Source organism: Nycticebus coucang, chromosome 4, assembly GCF_027406575.1.
Source record: "Nycticebus coucang isolate mNycCou1 chromosome 4, mNycCou1.pri, whole genome shotgun sequence".
Lineage (NCBI taxonomy): Eukaryota > Metazoa > Chordata > Mammalia > Primates > Lorisidae > Nycticebus > Nycticebus coucang.
Genome location: NC_069783.1, coordinates 138,130,123 through 138,139,941, shown reverse-complemented (window position 1 = coordinate 138,139,941; position 9,819 = coordinate 138,130,123). Strand labels below are relative to the sequence as shown.

General features: G+C 49.5%; 1 pseudogene; it reads right to left on the bottom strand.

The window, feature by feature from the left end:
- Positions 1-5,499: 5,499 nt before the first annotated feature.
- On the bottom strand, positions 5,500-8,182 carry LOC128584467 (putative uncharacterized protein YWHAH-AS1; annotated as a pseudogene).
- Between the last annotated feature and the right edge of the window lie 1,637 nt (positions 8,183-9,819).

The following is a 9,819-nucleotide window of genomic DNA, read 5'->3' as shown; positions in this document are numbered from 1 at the left end:
CTAAAAATGATGGCCTTCCTAGTCTGGCAACTTAAGGGCACAGAGAAGCCTGAGTGTTATTTGTGTTCACTCGCACTATTTACAGGGCTTCTCCTTGGAAGTTATTCCTTCCAGACCCACTCTATCCAGGCCTGAACGTGAGAAAGCATGAAGTCTAGAATGAAATTTAAAAGGAATCACAGAGCCCATTTGCCTAGTCTTCTCATTTTGCAGAGCAGGGCAGCAGCTGTGTCTGATCCTTACGTCTCTCTCTCTTTGCACTACCTTGCCCATTGGAGGAAAAGTTAAGGAGTTTATCCAAAAACCACAAAGCTATAGTGAAAAAGGGAGTGAGCCCCACGTTCCTTTTTTTACTTTGGGGGTGAGGATTTGTCTGCAGCCTACAGACATTCCCTAGGACAGACAGGGCTAGGTAGATCTGTGGGGATGGGCCAAGATCAGAGAGGTACAGGTGATTCTTGGAGGATAATGATTAAGGGATCATCTAAAGCTGTGCCCGGCTAAGCTGGAGTCCTTCAGACCTTCTCATCTCATATGCCTGCTGTGACTCCTGAACATCCCCCGGGGGCTGGAAGATGCTCTTTACAAAAAAAGGAATGCAGAAAACCCAGCCTACCCCCTGCGAAGGAGACATAGCGACAAAAACATGGTTTGAACCTCTCTGCTGAGGTTTCCATGGTGGCTCCACTCTGCTGCCCTTCCCATTGGCTAGGTGTCCTGCTCCAGCTTTAGCAACAGAGGCTCAGATACCCATCTCCTTCCTGATTGGCCAGGCGGTGCTGCAGTGCCATGGCAACAGAGGCAGGGGGACCAGTCTCTGCAGAACAGCTTGAGTCACCATCTACCTGGGGTGGGCTGAGATCCAGAGGGCTGCTTGTAGGGGATGGAAAAGGAAACAGGTAGCTCCCACCTGAGCTCACAATCAGGTGGGGAGCCCTCTCCACTGGTTTTCCAGGGGTTTTGGAGGCTGGTGGGCTTCTTTCTCATCTTTTCTATCCTGTATTTTCTCATCTTCCCAGCTCTTCTCTTACCCTAGGGCTCCTGTGGCCACTAGAAGAAAAACTAAACCTCTGACAGTGCTAGAGGTCAACTCATTTTGCCTAAAGTCACGCAAGTGGCAAGCCAGAATTTGAACCCATAGTATATTGCCTGACTTAAAGACTTTAGAGGGTTTTTGCTAGAGAATCTAGGGGTCCTTTCAATTTTAAGAGCTATTTCCTTTTTATTTGTCAAATCCTTTTCAAAGCCCTCTTTGAAAACCATCTCACTATTTCATCATTTCAACAACCCCATGAGTTTGGTAAGGAGGAGTTGAATGACCCATTTTATAGACTGAAGACTCTGGAGCCCAGAGAGGGCAAGTGACTTGTTTCCTGACACACAGCACTCCAGCGCCAGAGCTGGGGCTCTAACTCAAGCTTTCTGAATCTTTGTCAGGGCTATACCTCAAAACCATTGACACCATGGGGCCTCCAGGAGGGTTGGAGAGCTGCTCTGAGGGGTTTTCTCATCTGTTAGAGAAGCCAGTTAGAATCAGGCACTCCAGTGTGGACCAGAGGTTTCTCACTCAGACCCTAACCCCAGCCAAGAAATTTCTAAATGTGCCCTGGTTCCTGGGAAGGGTCCATGTTTAACTGCAAATCTTGGTCCCTCTAAGCCCCTGTACACTTAAGAATACTCATCAGCTGAACTACAGTCCATATCGCTGTTTCTGTGTGTTTGAAGCTGTGCTGAGCATCCCATTCTCACTGAATTCTCATTACAATCTTAGGAGTTTGGTTTTCATTGTCCACGGTTTATAGACACAGAAATTGGCGCTAGGGAAGGTGAAGCAACACACCCAAGGGCACACCGTCATGGAGTCAGAATATCAACATGAGGTTTACTGACTTGAAAGCAGCTTGGTTGGACCACAGCGAGGCTCTCTCTGCTCCCACAGGATGCAGAATGGTAGAGCTCCAAGATGCATCCGGGAGCTGATTCCTTTGCTCTTGGGTATGCCTTTTTTCCCCCTCTATAAAGTTGATCAATTTCTTGGCACTGGAAAAAGCAGACTCTGAGGGACTTGGAAATAGTTGGTTCCTCAGGAAGTGACTCTGTCCCCAACATTGTCTCCCATTGCCCAGTTGCTTCACATGCTGACCCTACAGGAGAGTGTGGCTGGGCTTCTGGTGATCAGCAGCTGATAGGAGGAGAAATGCCTTAGTGACTTTCCTTCGTGTGAATCTGAGTCCCTGCTGAAAATGAAGCTTGGCTGTTCAAACTGTCAATGGTTTTGAGGTACAGCCCTGACATAGTTTGGCTGTTTCTCTTCCTTCCTGTTCAACTTGGAATCCCTGAAGTTCTTCCTCCTGAAACAAGCCCAGCCACCTGGCTTTCCCTCCTGTGCTCCCAAGGGCACTGGTTTTATTTTTTAATTTTTTTTAGACACAGTCTCACTTTGTTGCCTTCAGTAGAGTGCTGTGGCATCATAGCTCACAGCAACCTCAAACTCTTGGGCTTAAGCGATTCTCTTGCCTCAGCCTCCCGAGTAGCTGGGACTGTAGGCGCCCACCACAATGCCTGGTTATTTTTAGAGATGGGGGTCTCCCTCTTGCTCAGGCTGGTCTCAAACTCCTGAGCTCAGGTGATCACCTGCCGCAGCCTCCCACAGTGCTAGGAATACAGGCATGAGCCACCACGCCTGGCCCCTACTGGTTTGAGAAGATGTGCTCTGGTGGGAGCTCACACCTGCTACTCTGCTCCCCCCGTATCACACCAGCAAGCAGCAGGTGTACAATCTCTCCACGAAGTTTGCAGCTTCTTCCCTGTGCCAGACACCACACAGGTGCTGGTGAGATGGCATAAGACAACATTTTGGCCTCTGTCGTCGTGAAACCTGCACATGGAAGAGATGAATATTAAGTCCGCAAGTGAATAAATCAGTTGTTCTCAACCTTCCTAATGCTGCGATGTATTTTCATTGTTACAAAGGGGTCGCGACCCACACGTTGACAACTGCTGGAATAAATCATCATTTCATTTTATTTATAACTAACTTTCTCTCTCTCTCTTTTTCTCTTTCTTTCCTTTTTTTGAGACAGAGTCTCACTCTGTGGCTTGGGTAGAGTGTTCTGGTATCATAGGTCATAAAACCCTCAAACTCCTGGGTTCAAGTGATCTACCTGCCTCAGGCTCCTGAGTAGCCAGGAGTACAGGTGCTCGCCACAATGCCTAGCTAATTTTTCTACTTTTAGTAGAGACTGGAGTCTTGCTCTTGCTCAGGCTGGTCTTGAACTCCCGAGCTGAAGCAATCCTCCTGCCTGGGCCTCCCAGAGTGCTGGGATTGCAGGCGTGAGGCACTGCACCTGGGCTAAATGATTTTAGATAGTGTAAATGCCTTGGCCAGGCTGAAACAGGATAATGGGATAAACAACAGCTGGCGGGTGGGGGTGGGAGTATGGGGTTGGGATGTGTGGCACTATTTTAGCCAGAACAGCTAAGAAAGTTCTCTCTGAGGAGATGACATTGGAGCAGACACCTGAGTGAGGAAGAGGCAGTTGTATGTTGTGTTTGGCCATGTAACAAACCCCCAAAGTTAGTGGCTTACAGTAACCAATCATTATTTCTCATGAGTCTGTGGTTGGTCTGGGTGGGTCCTCAGTCATATATGTGGCTGCCTTTATCTAGAGACACAGCTGGATTGGAACGTCCAAGAAAGCCTCGTTCACACATATGACAGTTGGTGCTGGCTGTTGGCTGGGGCACCTCAGGTCCATGTTATATCACCTCTCATCCTCCAGTTGGCTAGAGCGGCTGCCTCATGTGGTGGTCTAGGAGCAGTGTTCCAAGAGGGTGAAGGCAGAAGTTTACAAGGTCTCTTGAAGCCTAAGCTTTCAAACTCACAAAGGGTCACATCCCTGTTACATTCTCTTGTCAAAGCAAGTCGCAGGCCAGCCTGGACTCAAGGGTTGGAGAAAGTGACAGACACATCGTTTCTTTTCTTTTTTTTTTTTGTAGAGACAGAGTCTCACTGTACCACCCTCAGGTAGAGTGCCATGACATCGCACGGCTCACAGCAACCTCTAACTGTTGGGCTTACGCGATTCTCTTGCCTCAGCCTCCCAAGCAGCTGGGACTATAGGCGCCTGCCACAATACCCGGCTATTTTTTTATTGCAGTTTGGCCGGGGCTGGGTTTGAATCCGCCACCCTCGGCATATGGGGCCAGCGCCCTACTCACTGAGCCACAGGCGCCGCCCAGACACATCGTTTCTTTTTTTTTTTTGGTTTTTGGCCGGGGCTAGGTTTGAACCCGCCACCTCCGGCATATGGGACCGGCGCCCTACTCCTTGAGCCACAGGCGCTGCCCGACACATCGTTTCTTAATGGGAGGAAGCAGCGAAGTATTTATCTTCAAACTGCCAAATTATCCATTTGAAGATCTTTGGGAAGAGTGTTCCAGGCAGAGGAATAGCAGGTGCAAAGGGCCTGAAGTTGGATGGAATTCAGTGATTGAACCTTGAACAACGGATTCCTCCACTGCCTGGTTTCCTCTTCAGTAAAGTGAGAACTAAGGATGCTTCCCTTCCTTTACAGGGATATAAGATTTGAGATGCTAGGCCTCAGGGCGGGGTTAGGATTTCAGTTATTGGCTACTGGATGGGAGGAGAATTAAACGGGAGCTTGGTTTGGCTTCCCCTTAGCTCACAAGTGTTTACTGAGCCCTGTCTGGTAGGAAGGCACTGTGCTCAGCCCCACAGGTCACAGAGGAGAGTCCCATGGTTGCTGACATTGCTGAGCTGATGGGATGAAAGGATTGCTCACCGCCCCAGCTGTGACTGAGACATGCCAGGTGCCTCTCAGAAGGTGAAGGGAGAAGGGACTCAGCATTTGTGGAGGTCCTGTTATGTGTTAAGCTAAGTCCACTGTCTGCATCACTTGTCTCATTCAATCCTCCCAGCAGAGCCACAAGGCCAGTCTTAGCCCCATTTCACATTCAAGGTAGCTGAGGCTCAGTAGTCCAGCTGCTGCCCTGGTCACACAGCCGGGCAGGGCAAACCTGGAGTGGAGTCCAGATCTGGCTGGCGCCAGTGCTCCGCCCTCCCACTGTCTCCAGGAAACGTCCCTGGGAGCCCCTAATCCCCCATGTATTCAGTGCATGGGCTCAGTCAGCAGTCTTCTTGTCCCCCTGCAAGCTCAGGCTGCCCAGCTCTTCCTGAGTTAAGCCAGGGACTAAATGGGTCTGCGTAATGCTTGTCTGCTGGGGACCTTATGGTTTATGAAGCCCTTTCCCATCTGTGCCCTCCTGATGACCCCTTGGAGACTCTGCGCGGCCCCTCTAGTTCTTGGAGCCTATGGTTTTGCTGCAGCAAAGTCCACATTAAATATTAACAGGGCAGCTCCTAGTACCGCGGCGATGTCAATTACTGGGCCACTTGGTGACGGCTGCAGCTGCCTTTCCAAGGTGAAGCAGTGACCGGAATTCGCTGGCTCGAATGGCATCCCGGGAGGCAGGCTTTCAGGACTGGGAGAAGATGCTGCTAATGTAAGGCATGGCAGGAGTCCAAAAGTCTTCCTCTTCGTCTGATCTCCCCATCTCCCTCAGGCTCCATCAGCATCCCGATGCTGGCATGATGTGTTCAGTTTACTTGTTTACCAAGCTCAGTGCTGGGCTGTGGAGATACAGCCGTGAGTGTGACCAGGTCTTGCATCACAGAGCTCCTTATCTGTTGGAGGAGAGTGAGAAACCCAGCACTGTAGGTTAGGGCAGCTGCCTGCCAAAGGTCCTTCCAAAGGAAGCCAGGGTGTTGCTGAAACCTGAAGAAGGAGCCCATGTTAGGTAGGGAAAGAGGAGGGATAAATGTTTCAGGCACAGAGATAGATTTGGAGCCCAGATCCTGGCTCCACCTGTTCCTAGCTGTTTATCTGCAAGTTAGGATCCCACCTCACAGGGTTGCTATGAGGACCAAAGAAGCCATTGCAAGCAGAGCACAGGGCCGGACACATGGTGCCATATGCACAAGGAGAGCTTAGGGGAGGCTGTTATGAAAATTAGTTCTGATTCCTCTGCACTGCTAGGAATTTTTTTTTGTGTGTGTGTGTAGAGACAGAGTTTCACTTTATTGCCCTGGGTAGAGTGCCATGGCGTCACACAGCTCACAGCAACCTCCAACTCCTGGGCTTAGGCGATTCTCCTGCCTCAGCCTCCCGAGTAGCTGGGACTACAGGCGCCCGCCACAACGCCCGGCTATTTTTTTGTTGCAGTTTGGCCGGGGCTGGGTTTGAACCCGCCACCCTCAGTATATGAGGCCGACGCCCTGCTCACTGAGCCACAGGTGCCGCCCATGCACTGCTAGGAATTTTTACCCCCATTTGGTAAACAGAGAAACTAAAGCTCAGAGAGGTGACCAGACACGCCCAGGGTTACAATGTGGATTAGGCCCCAGGTTAGACACATGTCCCTAGTTCTGACTTGGGCATTTTGCCATACTCCAGCCACAAACGACCCAAGACTTCCACCACTCACAGAGATGGCTGTCATGGTGGGATTTCTGTAATATGCAGAAAGTGTAACGGAATTCAATTCAGCATTCACGGAGCAGTGCCCGGCTTCAGTACACTCAGCCAGGAATCCCAGGGGCTCAGGTGATGAACAAAACACAGACCCTGTCCTCTGCTGCTTACATTCTACAAGGGAAATGGCAACTTTCTGGGAAGTGGGAAGCAGGTGGTTTAAGTGACAAAGATCCTGAACTTTATAGTCAGAAAGGCCTGGGATCAAATCCTAACTCTTCTGCTAGCTGCACGACCTTGGGTGAGAGGATGCTTCTCTGAGCTTCAGTTGCCCCATCTGTTTAATGAGAATAAGAGGAACAGTTGTCATGAGGATTAAATGAGATCATCTATTACATTAAATGACCTAACAAAGTACTCAACACCCTGTGTAGCTGGCCAGTAAGTATCCACACTGCTGAGGTCGCTCTGTGCAGACGGCGGATACCACAGTCACAGTAGGAGCAAGTGGAAAGTGGGAGTAATTTTTTTTTTTTTTTTGTAGAGACAGAGTCTCACTTTATGGCCCTCGGTAGAGTGCCATGACCTCATACAGCTGACAGCAACCTCCAACTCCTGGGCTTAAACGATTCTCTTGCCTCAGCCTCCCGAGTAGCTGGGACTACAGGCGCCCGCCACAACGCCCGGCTATTTTTTGGTTGCAGTTTGGCCGGGGCCGGGTTTGAACCCGTCACCCTCAGTATATGGGGCCGGCGCCTTACCGACTGAGCCACAGACGCCGCCCAGTAGGAGTAATTCTTATTGGAGATACTGGGAAGGCTCTTTAGAGGAGATAAGATTTCAGCTGGGTATTAAAGGATTTAAGAAGCAGGGATTGAGGTACAGGGATGAGAAAGGACTTTCTAGAAATCCATGGACAGAATTTGGGACCTGGTGGGCCTAGGATGTCCAGGGAGCAGGTGATGACCTTGGAAAGATGGGCCAGGGCCAGCTTATGAAGAGGCAGGTGGAGGAGCTTGATGTTTAAAGGGGGAGGGTTCCACCTATGACCCCAGGGGGCAGCTCAGTGCTGTGTCTGCAGAGGTCAGTCTCCTGGAGACAGCTTTTTCGTGTAGCTTTGTTCCTCCTAGACCCTTTGTTTCCTGAGTCAGGGTCAGCCTGCCACCAGGGCCAGCCTGCCACCATTGTCTGGATTCAGAAGACAGAGGACTATAACAATCTGCTGGCCTCCTACTAACATACTGGGAAAGAAAAAAAAAATGTTTTTTTAGCACAATTTCCTGGCAGGGAACTCTGGTGAAAACTCAGGACCCTCTCTCTCACCCCCAGGGCATGGTTTAAGTAGCAGTTGATGGCAGTTGTGCTCACAGCTTAAGGACTGAAAAAATGTTCTCACAGTGGAAACAATGGTGAAGATGGAGCAGGTGTGAATCCTGGTTCCTGCCCACTGCTTTCTGTGCTGTGGTTGGGCAAGACACTTATCCTCCTTGAACCTCAGTTTCCTCATCTGTGAAATGGAAACAATAACACTGACCTTGCCTTAACCAAGTGGAGGTGTACTGGAAAACTGCTGCCCCCTTCTTTACTCCATGGCTTGACGTGGTCCAAACACTTGTCTTTTGAAGCATCCTTGTTTTATCCTCTTGGGCTGTCATGTCATTGTCTGCTGATCTTCCAGTGGTGAAATGCCCTAGACCAGGCGTCCTCAAACTTTCTAAACAGGGGGCCAATTCACTGTCCCTCAGACGGTTGGAGGGCCGGACTATAGCTTTAAAAAAAAACAACTATGAACAAATTCCTATGCACACTGCACATATCTTATTTTGAAGTAAAAAACAAAATGGGAACAAATACAATTCACACCGCTTCATGTGGCCCGCGGGCCGCAGTTTGAGGACGCCTGCCCTAGACTTTCAGAGGTGGGGGGGGAGACTTTGCCATCCACAGTGCAATCTCTCATTTCACAGGTAAGAAATGCAAGGCTCAGAGGCGAAGTAACAGCATTCTCCAGCTTTCTTGGAGCACAACAGCCCCTTCCACCTGGGCTCACTTAGCGGGTGCCATGCAGAAGCTTGCAGCAACTATCCAGATGGTTCAAGCCAAAGGATTTAGAAAATTCTCAGACACAGCTCCTAGATCATCTGCAGAACTAAAAGCAAAAACCTCTTTCACCCTCATTTTACTACAATCCTACAGGGGACTGCTTTGCCTTCTCCCCCTGAGCTGAACTCCTCTGAACAACCTCAAGGTGGGGCAGGTGCTATAAGTGGGGCTCTGAGTTCCTTGTGGAACCAGCTTGCAGATTGCCATACTAGGACATTTTCGCGCTTCTTAATGCCAAAAGCTGCCTCCGGTGCCGGTCTGCTTCCAAGACAGGCTTTGAAAGAGTGACGAAGGCTCTGGATGAACCTGAAATCTGTGTGCTCAGGCAGATCTTAGACACTGGATGGGATTTGGTATCAGCAATAGAACACTGGGGTCAAATGACAGAAAAAGGGTGTGAGCGGGGAAGTCTTTGGATGACTGTGAATATACAGGGCGTCCATAAAGTTCATGTTCAGTTTTAAATTGCACACTATTTAATTAATTAATTAATTTTTGGATACAGAGTCTCACTCAGTCGCCCTTGATAGGGTGGCATCGTAGCTCACAGCAACCTCAAACTCTTGGGCTCAAGTGCTCCTCTTGTCTCAGCCTCCCTGGTAGCTGGCACTACAGGCGTCCACTACAATGCCCGGCTATTTTTTTTTTTTTTTTTAGTGGCAGGATCTCACTTTTGCTCAGGCTGGTCTTGAACTCCTGAGCTTAGCCAATCCACCCCCCTTGGCCTCCCAGAGTGCTGGAATCACAGGTGTGCACCACCGCGCTTGGCTGTAAATTGCACACGAACTTCCTGGACACTCTGTACAAATAATGGGGATAACAACCTTCTTCGAAATGAGGATTTTTTTGAGATGGAGTCTTGCTACATTGCCCAGGTTGGTCTTGAACTGCTGGACTCAAGGGATCCTTCTGCCTCAGCCTCCTGGGTAGCTGGGATCACAGGCATGTGTCACCACACCTTGCTTCAAGTGAGGATTTGATGAGCTAATATATGCTGGTAAATTGTTTACTGGCAAGCCAGGCAGAGAGTGATTAATAAACAAGAGCTGCTCTTAATGCTATTGTTGGTGTTGTTTATTGTCATTGGCTGAGGATCAGGAAGGTCACCTTGGCAGTAGGCAGCGTGCATTGGGGACAAAAAAAATTAAATTTGTATCTGGGTGATACGAATTTGTGGGCTGGTAGCCCCTCCAGAGCAACATGGTAACCATGCCAACAGCAT